Source organism: Terrapene carolina, unplaced genomic scaffold (genome assembly GCF_002925995.2).
Source record: "Terrapene carolina triunguis isolate 2854851 unplaced genomic scaffold, T_m_triunguis-2.0 Scaffold95, whole genome shotgun sequence".
In the NCBI taxonomy this organism is placed as follows: domain Eukaryota; kingdom Metazoa; phylum Chordata; order Testudines; family Emydidae; genus Terrapene; species Terrapene triunguis.
Window position 1 is genome coordinate 20,138,765 of NW_020664446.1, and position 14,630 is coordinate 20,153,394.

A 14,630-nucleotide genomic window follows, 5' to 3' on the forward strand; every position below is an offset into this window, starting at 1 on the left:
ATAGCCGTCCGGGAGGACTTTGTAAAAATCTAAAAAGGTCCGGGATTTCCCTCCCAATGCAGAGCGTGGCGTGACTGACAGAGCGGCCGGGCCGGATTGTGCCACTCGCATCGGGGCCTCCAGCAGCCAGAGCCCCTCCCCTGCTCCCCCGTCCCCCGCAGCCTCAGCACGCCACGCGGGGAAGCGTGTCTGTGGCAGCGTGTCTGGCTCCGCGTGGAGCCAGTCACGCTGGTCTGAGTGGCACGGTAAGGGGGTTGGAGAAGGGGGAGGGGGCTCTGGGGGGCAGTCAGGGGACAGGGAGCGGGGGAGTTGGATGGGTTGGGGGTTCCTGGGGGGGCCTGTCAGGGGGCAGGGATGTGGAGAGGGGGTGGGGCAGTCAGGGGACAGGGAGCAGGGAGGGTTGGATGGGTCGGGGGTTCCTGGAGGGGGCTGTCAGGGGGCGGGAGTGTGGAGAGGGGGCGGGGCAGTCAGGGGACAGGGAGCAGGGGGGGTTGGATGTTCTGGGGGGGCCTGTCAAGGGGCTGGAAGTGGGAGGGAGTGGATAGGGGGCATGGCTACCCTCCCCCCATGGAGTGTCCTCTTTTTTGAAAGTTCAAATATAGTTAACTCTAGATAATAAACTTTGCCTGAACTCACAGCTATTTACTTCTGAGTAATCTACTATCTGCTCCTCTCCCAGGTGCAAAAAACTAAATGATATGAGAAATTGTTGATATCTGTAGTTTCACCACAAAAACTTCTTGTAATGGTTTTGAGAGCCAACATAACTCATTATGAAGGTCAGCAACGTTCTGCAGAAAGTTTACTTCCTCACCTGCTAAAAAAAGTCTCGAAACTCAATCCACAGGAAAAAAAATACTGTAAAAAAAAATGCTTGTCAAATGATTTCCTTAAGGGAAGCACTAACATATTCCTTTTGTCAAAAGCTAGAACATTTGGTAACAGTCAGAAGATTATATACACAGCTTGCATAACAGTTGTTCAAATCTAAACTTGCCATAACTGTTTTAGGCCCCAATCTTGAAGTCTTTAGTAAAGCCAGATAACTCCTACTGAAGTCAGTAGTTTTGACAGTAATAATGACTTCAGGATTGTTCTCTAACACTTAAAATTTGCCCTACCAGATTGAATCCAAACATGTTCTAATTCCTACTCATCAGCATACTTATATAAAAAGTGCACACACTGAGCCACATCCTTATTTTGTGTAAACCAGCAAGCTCCACTGAAGTAAATGGATCTACAGCAACTTAAACCAGCTGAGAATTGAGCCCAGACTTTTTGTATTTATTTCTTGAAAGAAGCTTGACAATTTTTGAGCCTGGTTCTCTTTTCACTTACACTGGATTTTAGAGCTGGTCAAAATCTGTGGCGGAAGGATTCCCACAATTATATTTTGTTCTGAAATTTCCCATAGAAAATTATGGTTACAGAGGACATTCACATGAAAAAAAAATTTTAAAAAAACAAAACTCAATTTTTAAGTGGGAAATATTTTTGGTCAAAAAACATTGCCCAGCTCTAGAGGTTTTACACCTGTGCTGATCCAATTTAGTCCCATGTAGAAGTAGACTGTCCATTTCTATATTTTATTTTCAGAATAAAATTATTTCTAGTCAGAAAATACAGTAGAAATCTTGTGAACTGATGGGAATCAGGCCAATGGCTTCTCTGGTATTGACACTGAAGATAGGCCAAGAAAGATTTTAAGGCTTGCCTGGGAGCAAGACTCCCTTGATGCTTTGCAATTAGATAAAGAAGCTTAACGAAGAATGAAATTTTACTGAACAGTAATCCTTAACCTATTTTGACAGCTGTTTTATGACATATATTTTTATAATGTGCTAACCACAAGATGTATAACCAATGAAATTATCCAAAAAAGGACATAAACACTGACTAACCATCAGGTGCTAAGACAATTGGAAAGTTGCAATGGAACAGGGAACCTTGGAAATAACTTAAGTACGCATCAGAAAGAGGAAATAGATAAGGATCAGAATGATACATAACAAGGGTAACAAGATCACAACAGCCCCTAAATTACAGGGGAACTAAAATTATCAGCAGACTGGATGCAAGCTGTCAGAAACTACAGGGAAGGTCTTCCACAGCTGTTGGCAATTGTATCCTTCTCTATGTGCTGTCTTTGCTAACTGTTTGATTAATAAATCCAATCAACTTATCGGTGTTCTGTTATTATTAAACTAAGCCGAACTGGAGAGAACATTCTCACTAAATATATAATCACAGTTAAAATGCCAATCAATTCTTGATTTACAAATGATTGATAATTGATTGATTATCCACACAGGTAAACACCGTGCTACATCAGAGCATCACCACGCTACATTAGAATCGGCTCCTTAAACTACCATTAACATTTAGACTACATTGTTATTGATCTGTATTTGGGGTAGATAGATTGTGTGTTTGGCTAACAACAAAAAAGACCCACACAAGAGCCTTTCCCAAAACTGAATCCCATTTAATATTCACATCAAAGATTTTAGTAGGGTTTAAGTAGGGCAACAGAGCCTTGGGCAAGGGCTCTGCCCTGAAGTGAATTGGACCATAGACTATTTCCAAAGAAAGGGAGGAAGAAAAAAAAAGGCATTGACAGTTACCTAGCCCATGAATATATCTCAGATGACGAGAATGCTTTGACATATGTCAATTCAGAGCCCATTGCCAAGCTAGTATACCTGAGTCCTTTACCTCAAAAACACACGGTGAAATTCTGTTCCCACTCACACCTGAGGTGTAACAGAGCAGAATTTGGCCTGTAACCCCTCATCTTTTCAAACACTTTTAAAAAACATTGTGGACCCCGATGTGTAACATCTCCAGACATTCATATTTTAATATAATTTAGTTTCTATGCATATCTCATAGATTTTTCACTCCAGAAACACTGACTCACATTTATACTGAATAAGAAACAAATTGCACTGTAGTAAAACTTCATCTTTACATAAATTACTCCAGCACAAGGTTCCACAGAAGGAGATGCACAAAAATGGCCACAGTTAGTACAAAGTTTCCAAAATTGTTATGTGTGGTCAAAACTTAATATAGCTTTTCCATTCTCACAGCTACTCTTAGCAAACCTCCCTATATTGTCCTTGAGGTCATACCACAAAACTAGAGATGGTCTAAAGGATGCGTTCCATTTGGATCACAGTCAGTCATTCTTTTCTCAAAAAAGCAACTTGGAAACATATTTAAAACCTCAGGTATTCAGAATAAAACTAGAAATCAAAGCAGTGTATGATGCATCCACAATTCCTCATTAGCAGTGAGGATTAGGGCCAATCAAGAAATGTCACAAATGCTACAAAATACCACTGTTTATAGTAATTAAGTTTCATCCCTAATCAACAGAAGGGATATAGTATTCACTTGATGATCCAGAATGACAGCCAGCTTTTCCAGTTAGAGTAAAGGGACCACCTAAAAAGAAACTATACTCACATCCATTTAATTTGCACATTCACTGACATATTATTACTATTGAGGAATTTTCAAGTTAAGTTTACCATATTTATTTTTCTTTGGTTATATTACTAAAGGAAAAGAATCAGCTTTTCCCACGATAAGGACAAAAGGAGTCTCCAAAATGCAAGTCCAGTTGGAGCTAAGAGAAATAGTGTGACAAGACCAACCCCTCAGCAATTTATTTTAATTAATTTTAAAAGGGTCTAATAATCAATATGCTTTTCTAAAGAATAAATCACACTATCATCCCATGTTAAAGGAATAAAATAAAGGGGTGATTTAAAGTCTCAGTAAACATGAAAACTGATTCTGTTATGGAGCTCTTCCACTCAGAGTATTTTTACCATCACAGTCTATGGGGTTTTGGGGTTGGCAGGCAGGAAAGACTATTGTATCTAAATACAGCTCCCCTATGTCCTGCAGGCATGCTATAGTCAAAAATGAATAATGAGTACTTATCCTGAGAAAACTCCAAAGGCAAAGAATTGGTCTAGTATTAACAGAGTTCCCTTATCAGATACAGACTGTTTTTCATCATGCATTTCCTTCTGACAGCTGAATGTCCCACTTTATTTTCAAGCTTTCAAGTCTCCTTCCTCATCTGAGTTTCTGGACAGATATTGCTTGTAATCATCTAAAGTAGCTCTTCTGCAGCACCTATTTCAAAAGAGGAGCAGCTTTTTCCCCCCTCATATAAAACTTAGTTTGGTAGGAGAAATGATGTATTTGTTCCCATTCCTTTATCTGAATATAGGGAAATACACCTTCCTTATTTGTTCTGCATGGCTGGGTTGCTTAGGTCTGCAGAAAAATAACATGCCAATCAACATTAATGTCCTTGATATTTGCCGCTGACTGCAGCATTCAATACCTGCTATGGGAATCTGGAAAGGATATAGCAACTGTGTTCCCCTCCCCTTGTGCCACACTGGTTTGCTGCTGGGAAGTTCTACTCATGTTCCTAAATGTTCTCTTTAAGACACATGAAGACTTCTTGAATAATTAGAGCCTAATTTTCAGAAGTTCTGAGCACCCAAAACTACAACTGAAGTCAGTGGGAACACCAGGTGCTCAATATCTCTCAATACCAGCCCCTTAGTTTCAAAAAGTTTGGCACCTCTTCCTCTGCAAAAGGAACTGAGAATTTAACTTTGCTTTCAAATGTATACATGCAATTCTCATTTGAGACAGACGTAGTACTGGACACATATTTAACTGGTTGGGGCCAGATTGTGAGCCCCTTACCTACAGTGGCAAGCCATTACTCATAGGAATAGTTCTAGTGAACAACCTGGTCTTTGCTACTACAGTAATAAGCATGATAGAACACTCAAAGTTAGATGGAAAGAGTTCTCAGGGGAGAATTTGGCCTTGAATCTTTTTTTGTTTTTAAATCAAGAGAGTGCAAATTACAACTGTGTCCAGATCCCCTAATTCCCTGGTGATGAGCATGTTGCAATAGCCTAGACAGGCTTATTGTTCATCCCTTGAGTGAAAGTTGAAAAAAAAAAACAAAATAAAAAACTAAAAAAAAAAAAAAAAAAAAAAAAAAAAAAAGTCTCGAAACAAAAGAAAAGATGCCATTTTCCCTGTCATTACCACTCCTGAGATGAATGAACATATTTTCCTACTTCTTTTTATGGAATTTACTAGAAGGTCCATCCTTCCTCTCAATTCACAGCAGATGTGAAAACATAACTATTCGACCCTTAACTTTTCAATGCCGAAATGTTATAGAAAACAAAGGCTCCTTAACTACAGAGGTACATGAGCACAGATCATGATGCAATGTAATCTATGATCTACTAAAACTGCACTTAAACTCAAGAATATAATTAATGTAGCAAGGGTAATAGAAACCGCATCTCTATCAAATTAACTTTTTGAATTGCAAACAGGAGAGTAATTACAATTCTTCTTAAGTGGCACGTTGCTTCTGTAGCCTAATTTTCAATTGATATTCTTGTATCTGCCTGCATCAATCAAGAGTTATTCAAACAGATGTGTTCAGATTTCTTGGATCTGTTCAACTAAACTAGATTTACATCCAATCCAACATATTTGTAATATTTTGACTGGATATAAGGTTATTAAAACTCACATTCCAGGAACTTGTTTTGCAAGCAAAAAATCACATGAATTCAATGCCAGTAAAGCTTTTAAAATCTCAGTGTGAAAAACAAGGGAGAAACAGGAAAATACTGAAGAATTTACATCCTGGGTGCTATGTTGGAGTAAGGGCTTCTGCATCTGGCCTTTAAAGAAATAAGGACCTGAACCAGTGAATGTTGAAATGAATGGAAAGACTCCCCCTTGACTTCAGTGGGCCCCAAGTGCTTGTAGTTAATTCACTAATACAGCTATAATTTCCACTACACTCTGTCTCCCTTCTTTGTTAACGGCAAAAAAAATTCCCTTCATCCAGTTCTCCAGCCAATTCCCAGTTATCCACACATTATTACAAATTGTCCAAATAAGATCACTACTGCACTTTTTAACAATTCTGCAGGCACATTATCTATCCCTGATGCTTTCTCAGGCTTCATTTTCATAATAGCATACACCACTTCCTCTCAGAGGATCGATGGCTCCGGCTCCCAGGCTCTCTTTTCTGTCATCCTGCATTATGAGTGGCTCTGGTAAGGCATAGAGATTGGCACAATAATTACTCCACCTGAGTTTAATATCATCAGCGAGAATTCCGCCATCATGATCTCTTATTATATCTGATCACAGGGAAAACCTTACGGTAAGAAATCTTACCACTGTGAACATACCTTTTGGATTATTACTCTACTTTAAAATTCTCAAATTCCATACATTTTCGCTTCATATTTGCTCATCTCACCTAGAGTGCCTCTGACTCTGTGTGCTCACTTTCTTACATTCTTCCATCTCCAAGCCATTCTCTTTCACTCTGTCACTTTTTTGCCAGTTCAAACAGATTCTCAGTTAACCATGATGCAGTCTGATGCTGACTTTTCAGAAAGTGTGCTTTGGTGGTTTCAACAACAACAGTTTTCATTTTATTCCACAGTTTGTAATCACGTCAGCAAAGTTCTGCTCTACATAATTCAGGATCCCAAGAAATGACAAATACAAACAGAACTATCACTGCAACAAACTGGTTTCAAAGACGCTGAGGCATGCATGACCAAATCATGAATACCCATCACATGACTGAAGAACACAGAGAGTACAATCACCCATTGATCATGTGCTTTATTGACTACTCAAAAACATTTGATATTGTCCAAAATGACTATCTTGGGAGGACACTGGCAAACATGAAGTTTCCAAAGCATCTCAGTGAACTCATGACAAGTCTCTACCGCCACCAACAGACCATGGTAAGAACAGCAGTTGGAGACAGCGAGTGGTTTTCCACCGGTCAGGGTGTGAGACAAGAGCATACTTTGTCACCAAGTCAATAAATTCCGCATACATGTTAAAGAGAGAGACAAGCCTTGAAAGGTTTTGACAAAGTGGAAGGAGTTGGGATTTCTATGGTGGACACCTCTTAACCGACCTCAGACATGCTGATAACATGACATTCTTTATTACAACCACCAATACAATACAACATATATTGGAATCTGTAAAAACAGTTAGTGAGGAACACGGACTATTCCTGACCATGAAGAAAACAAAATGCATGTATGTCGACATGACTACCAAAACAGAATGCAAGAAGACATCACGATAAATAGACAAACTTAGAGGCAGTGGGTTAATTTAATTATCTGCGATCATATATATCCAAACAAGGAGGCTGTTCCAAAGAAATCAGAAGACGACTAGGAATGGCTCATTCAGCTATGGCCTCCCTTAAGAAAGTGTGAAAAAAGTAGTATCTGGAAATGTACAAAGGTGTACCTGGTGAAAAGCCTAATTTTTTCCATTCATGGATGTGAATCCTGGAAAGTTAATGTTGCTGACAAAAAAAACTGAAGTTTTTGAAATGTGGTGCTGGTGAAGACTTTTGCATATCTCCTGGATGGACAAAAAGGTGAATGCTTATGTGAGAAATATTATTGGACAGAAGCAGACCCTGATGCTGGAAATCGACACAAGCTTATGTACTTTAGTCACATTAGGAGTAGAGATGGAAATAACCAAGAGATAGTCATAATGGAAGGAATGGTGGTGCATCATTGTTGTAGGTATGGCTAGCAAGGAGATGGATGGATGGTGTGCAGCAATCACTGGTAGATCAGCTGCTGAGTGCTCAAAGTTAGCGATGGATCATGAGGGCTTCTGAAAATTCTGCTGCAATGTCACCGATATTCAGACATGAATAGCTGGATTTACCTACTTAATTTCCATTAAAAACTGCCTTTGATATATTGCACAATATTATAGACTAATATTCGGCCCTCAGTTACATCCATGCAAAACCACTGAAGTCATAGGAAGCTGTCATAGGTGTAACACAGCAGTGTTTGGCCCACTATATTAATAAGCAATGTACAGGGAAAATGTTAAAGAGTTTTATAAAAGGTTTATCTTTAGCACCATAGTTTAGAATCAAAGTGCTGTAATTTCATGGCATGAATAATCTTTGGTTGTCTATTTCTCACCCAAATCATTGTAAGAATATTGCACTAGCACTACTGAGGCAGCAACTTGTTTAGAAACTGGCAACAGTTAAATGTCAGGAGAGGTAGCTTCTTTAATAATATACATTTACAGGAAAGAGAGAACACCCTGTACCTTGTTGTCGGTGCTTCATTAACTGGGTAATGAAAAGAGTACAGGAATTCACCCATGAAGATGCCAGGTTAAAACATGGCTCTAAACTACATGTGACCACAAGACTACTTCAGTTACATCTGCAATAGACACAAGATGGAAGTTAAGCCAATTATACAGTGATAGTAAGGTTTAATAAGCATGCTAGTAAAACAGAATAAAACTCTCACTGACTGATATCCTGTCTGCAGGATTAAAGATTTAGGCTGAATTACTGTTTACCGAAGGTGTATAACAGTAATGAGGATTGGAGTATGCTGACCTCAGAAAGGTACAGGAATCAGTCTTCTGGGACAGGAGAGCATGGCTTACGGCAGCTAACTAGCAATGAGTCACACCTTGATATTGCACCAAGAAAGAGTAGTATCCCCCCTCTGTCCCCCCCCCACACACTTTATTGCACACTGCCAACTTCAGCCTATTCTCAGCAATGCACAGCCTGAACTCAAGGTCAGACTGTCACATTTCACTCCCTTTGGCTGCAATATGTAAGGGCAAAGAACAGTGACAGGTCCCCCAGTCTAGCACTATTCTGAGTGCCAGACTGCCATTCAGCCTTGCTATTTCAGCAATGAGAAGGTGAAGGTGTCTTTAATCTTAAAAATTGAGTAGTCAGTAAATGTTCCTAGTTTGTGCAAGACAAAAATCATTCCATTACTCTTCATTACAAGAGACATCAACTCATCTTAGATATTAATTCACTTCTGTTCTACAGAGATATAAAAATGCAGCATAACATAGCTGAGATTATAGAAAATGTTAACACTAAATGAATCAATCCTTCAGTCACTTTAAAAAGGGATTTATTTCTCTCTATTGACTATCAATATAGGGCCAGTGCTTGGAAAAATTTTGTCCTAAAGGTATTTGCACAGCCCTTGCCAAGCGTTTCTAGCTTTGGCTTATTGCAAAATGATGGACATTAAAAAAAATCACATTATTTTGATTACCATGTTGCTCTTTTTCCACTTCATGTCTTACATGATTTTACCAGCTGCTATCTCAAGAAAATTTAGAGCTGGAAACTAATTCTTTACACCATCTGAAAACTAATGCTTTATGCCATCTTTTAAATGGCATAAAGCATTAATCGCTAACTGTAGAGGTTTTTGAGTCATCAGCTGCTAACTTAAGGATTCTTTAGATGGATGAATACCATTATGAGTAAAAGGAATAAATGGAATGTGAATAACATAACATTGCCATTGCCTGTTTATTCTGTGCTTTGGTAAAACATGTTTTTTCACACAGCCACATGCTCCACTGAAATAATGCAACAAAATGCTATCTACTAGAATTTATTTGATAATACTTTCCACTCTGCAATAAATCAGTGTTCTTGGTGTAGAGGGCTGTTTTAAGATAGATTCTTAATATTGGTATAATGCAGTTGTGACCGGAATCCCAGGGGAGCCAGTTGAGGTCACTCAACTGGGGTGCACTGCAAAAAATGGGGCAGGCAATCCCCAAAGCTGGTGGATATTCCAATACTTACATTTACCAAGCCAGCACAAAGCAGCTTCTATTATACCTCACTGGTTACTCAGAAGTCAACAACACAATTCCCTTAAAGTAACACAAGCTCAGGCCTCCACCTAGACACCCCAGTCAAAATGATGAGGATTACTGAAAATCTTATTCATCATATTAAAAAGGTTCTACCAATCCCAAAGGATCGGACAAATCACCTCTCAGGTTAATGAATATTCCAGACCTTTTCCAAAAACACACTTACAGCCAATTCTTATTAACTAAACTAAAATTTATTTAAAAGGAAAAGAGAGATAATTGGTTAAAAGATCAGTGTATATACAGACATGAGTCAATCTTGAGATTCAGATTCATAGCAGAGATGGAGAGCTTTGTAGATGCAAAGAGTTCTTTCAGAAATAGTTCATAGGTTATAGTCCAATGTTTGTATTCAGGGTGGTCCAGTCAGAACTGGGACCTCAGTCCTTGTGGTTTAGGTTTCCCCTGCATGAAGCCTCAAGCAGATCTGAGATACACAGGAGGAGGACCCAAGCCATTTTTTACATAGTTTCAGGCCTTCTTTGACAGGTTGGAGTCCCTTGGCAAACAATAGACACATTTCCTAAGCATCACCAGTAATTAGTTCATTTAAATGTTAAGATGTTCTGTTGATCTCTGAATTAATAGAATACAGCATAGACAGGGACTGTTTGATTACATTGTTGACCTCTACCAATATATATGTAAATACACAAAAACACAAACATTATCTCCCATATGTTTTTAAGGGTTGAATTTGAGTCATTTATCCTGCAGGATGCTTAACACTTTCTGGTCATGAGTCACAGTAGTATGTGTGTGACAATTCTAAATCCACATGTATTTTTAACAGCTGCCTACCTGATCATTACACTACAAAAAAAGGGGTTTTCTCCACATCCTGAATTGATTTCTCTTAATAAATCTCTGTTTGCCTAAACCACACATCTAAATTAGATTTATCTTTATGAATCAAGTATGGTATCTTCTCCAAAAGACATGCATTACAAATGGGTGGAAAAAATGTCTCTAGACTATACACGACTACTGTGTAAGTATTTTTTTCATGAATAGGGCACTTCATCTTTCATCTACTGCTGAGTGGGTGAAAGGAAACATACACAGCTGCATCCTGAAAAGACAAACTATTAGAGTCTGTCATTAAAGTTTCTTGTAAATTCAAACAAAAATTAGTCTACCAAAACTAATCATTGATAACAAATGATAACTTTGTATTTTTTGCTTTAATAATTTAAAAAAAAGTGTTCCACGCTCAGCAACAACTTTTACAAATTTTCAACAACTTACGTTTTTAAAATATTAACACAAGGTATAAAAATCCATCTAATTAAAACACTAAAGGATTACACACTCATTCCATAGATAGATAGTTGATTAGTAAATTACAGTCCAAGGATTGGACTAAAGCAAGGTCTAAATATTCATAAGAAATCACAATAGGGAAGCTCCTATTTTGGAATGTAAAAGTAATGTGGTATCACTGGATGAAACCCAAACCGCCTGCAAATAACTTCTGGCTACAACCAGAAGCAAACCTTTCCTATGGAATATGTGGCTTGCAAAGTCCTAGACAAAGTGTTTCTATTCCAGCAGTCATATGACATTTATTTCCAACGTCTCCTTCCTCATTCAACAACTACACAGCAATGAATCTAAGGCTTGAACTCTACCACTTTTCTCTTATTCTTTCACCCATCCCTTAACAAGTGTAATGACTTTATTGACGACTTTATAAAATACTACTACTCTCAATTGTCTCCATATGGATATGCTTAGTTCGTGTCACAATTAGTACTTTTCTATGCGGCTTATGCAAGAACTAAGTGTCACTCACACTTGATATAGTACCTACGACACATTCATAAAAACAAAATCACAGTTTAAAAACTAATCACTACCTACATCATCCACTTCCACCAACACACACATGCACTACAATATACAACTCACCCTTTCACCAGCCTGTCAACATTCGGGATTCTCCAACATAGGACTTAAATCACTATGGATATGTCTACACTGTAGCTGGGAGCAAGCCTCCCAGGCCAGGTAGACAGACTCGCACTAGCAGGGCTCAAGCAGTGTGCTAAAAATAGCAGTGTGACCTTTGTGGCTCAGGTTGCAGCTCGGGTTCTCAAGCCCACTCAACCAGGGCCGGCTCTACCATTTTTGCCGCCCCAAGCAAAAAAAAAAAAAAAAGCTGCCTGGACTCTGCCGCCCCAAGAATGGACGGAATGCCGCCCCTTAGCATGTGCCGCCCCAGGCACATGCTTGGTCTGCTGGTGTCTGGAGCCGGCCCTGCACTCAACCCCCAAGACTTAAGAGCCCAAGCTGAAGCCCAAGCCGCAGCATCCACACTGCTATTTTTAGTGTAATATCAAACCTTGCTAGCATGAGTGTGTCTACCCGGACTGCTCCCAGCTGCAATGTAGACATACCCTGTGAGACCTGGTCTATCATACCTATAACTTGGTCAGGGGACCCAGTTATAACACAGCAAAATGTTGTAGCATACATGGGCCCTAACCAGGCCCCAGTAAATAGGTTAAAACTCAGAGAAGCACAGGACAGTCCATACCACAACTGTGTGATAAACTAAGACCCTTGACTTTAACTGTATGTTTAGTACAGACATGTCCTCTCCTCACTATAACTGTGTGTGTGCTTAGTATCAAACTCCTAACTTTGCATGTGAAAAGAATACAACCAATGATATCTGAACATAAATTATGATGTACATAACGTGGACTGCACATCAAACAAATAAGATAAAAACCTCACACCTTTCCCCACCAAAAATTCACATGGAAAGAAACCAGGAAAAAACACCAATTTTGCATAATGATTAATGAGCCAAGAAGAATTTGGCATGCACTCTCTCTCACTCTCTCTGCTGAAAAGGCAACATTTGCCAAAGCACAGCAGACAGTGTTAATTTGTAGTCAAGAGCCAAGCCAAAGCAAGCGCTTCAGTCGATTTTTATTATTGTTATTTTTCAACACAGGTGTTAACTACTTAATTCTTATTGTATTAGAAATAGAGACTGGCTCAAACTAAACCCAATCTAAATTATAAAGGGCTCAAGTGTGCTTTTAAGGCCCAGTCATGTATTGAGGGGGTGGAGAATGCCTCCCACCCCAAGAAGCAGAACGCTTTCTGAAGCACCATAGGGTGCAAAGGAGCATGCCTGATACTATGCTTCTTCAGGGCGTTTTGTCTACTCCTCCAACATGCTAACTGGTGAGCAGTAGGGAATGGGGCTGTGTCCCTGCCAGCTCCCCTGTTCCCTTTGGGGTGCGTCTTGTGTCTCAGGGGATGCATGGAGGAAGAAGTCACTGTGGGACTGCAATTTTCCCCCAGTATCCCATAGAAGCACAGGACACAAATCTTTCTGCCCTCTACAAACCCCACCTGCCCTGCAGAGCAGCAGGACACACTATGGCCCAAAGTGAGCAGAGGAAATGGAATGATCTCAGCCATAGGTGCTTATTCTTATATAATAGTTAACTGATCATCAGCTGTAGACATTCAGTTCTGTACAAACATATTAAGACATAGACTCTTCCCCCCAGAGGTCACAATTGAAATCAAACAGACACATATAATACGGAGTGTTTTCGTTCGACTAACAGAGAGATCATTTGCTGAAATGTTTCTCAAGGGGAAATGTGTTTTAAGGAAAATGGAAAGAAAAAAAGATGATCATATTGTGAGCAGTTAAACATTTACATTTAATGAAATGACCCAAATTCTATCAATTACTGTTGGCAGCTAGCCTCTCTCACAAACACAGGCATCAACCTGTCTGTTGGTGAGCATTCAGAAACTGAGTAAGCTATGGTTGTTCTGTTGAAAAGGATTCCAATTACTAACAAATATAGGATCAATTCTACAACAATTTACCCGGTTAAGGGCAGCTTGTTTCCAGACATCCCTAAATTTAGTTGTTACATTTTCTTTTGAGATTTTGCTTCAACAGCAAAACACCAAAATATATGGAATGGGTTTAGTTTGTTGTAGCCACCCATGATTTCAGTCTCCACCCTATGGCATCAGCATGAGCAATCAAGGCCCACTGTCATCACAGTTCTATGACAATCATCAGGGACTCTCAAAGATGCAAGGAACTTCCCCTCGGAGAACATAGTTTCACTTCTAATCAACTCCCTCAGCATTCACTGAAGGAGACATGGGGCCCTTTCATGAAATATTCAATAGAGGAGAAACCAACAAAACAACCCCAAAACTTCAGTCCCTGATGCCAGAGTAATTGAGTTAGAACATTTGACTTAAAAGGTTCTATAGAGAACTAAATAAAAATCTCAAGCAAAATTCCAAGCAAATACCACTCAAGGTTCTGTAAACCCAGACTTTAGTATTGTGAAAGTGTTTAATACAAGAACTATCTTTGTTTAAAGGAATTCCTAAGTATTGAAATACATTTACCGACTCTAGCTCATCTTTTTAAATGTGCCAATATTATTCATTATGTCCCAAATCAAAGACATAAATCTTTAATTGCATGAGATTTAATTTAATAACTTGGCTTTGGCTGCAAACACATTCTAGGCTCTTAGAAGCACATGAGAGTAGGATGCACCACGAGCATACAAAAGTATTCAGAGAGAATCACTCTTGAAATAAAATGCGAAAAATAAGTTGCAGTTTGAAGACTTTTTATGAATTCGTTAATGTACTCATGTAACAGGAAAGACACCAAAATTAGGGTTACCATATTTCAGCACGGAAAAAAGAGGACGGGAGGAGCCCCGCCCCCCGTTCTGCCCTAGCCCCGCCCCCGTCCTGCCCTAGCCCCGCCCCTTCCACTCCCCGCCCCCCTCAGAACCCCA

General features: G+C 39.4%; 1 protein-coding gene across 4 annotated transcripts in view; it reads right to left on the reverse strand.

Moving 5' to 3' along the window:
• The window catches only part of CHST15 (carbohydrate sulfotransferase 15), a 78,673-nt gene that overhangs the window by 42,398 nt on the left and 21,645 nt on the right, over nucleotides 1-14,630 (reverse strand). Inside the window, exon 1 of one of the 4 annotated variants that reach the window (XM_029911402.1) lies at nucleotides 8,212-8,322. The exons of the other annotated variants lie outside the window; for them this stretch is intronic. The gene's annotated coding sequence lies outside the window, so the exon portion shown is untranslated. Of the gene's footprint in view, nucleotides 1-8,211; nucleotides 8,323-14,630 lie in introns of those variants that run through there. 4 annotated transcript variants of the gene reach the window in all.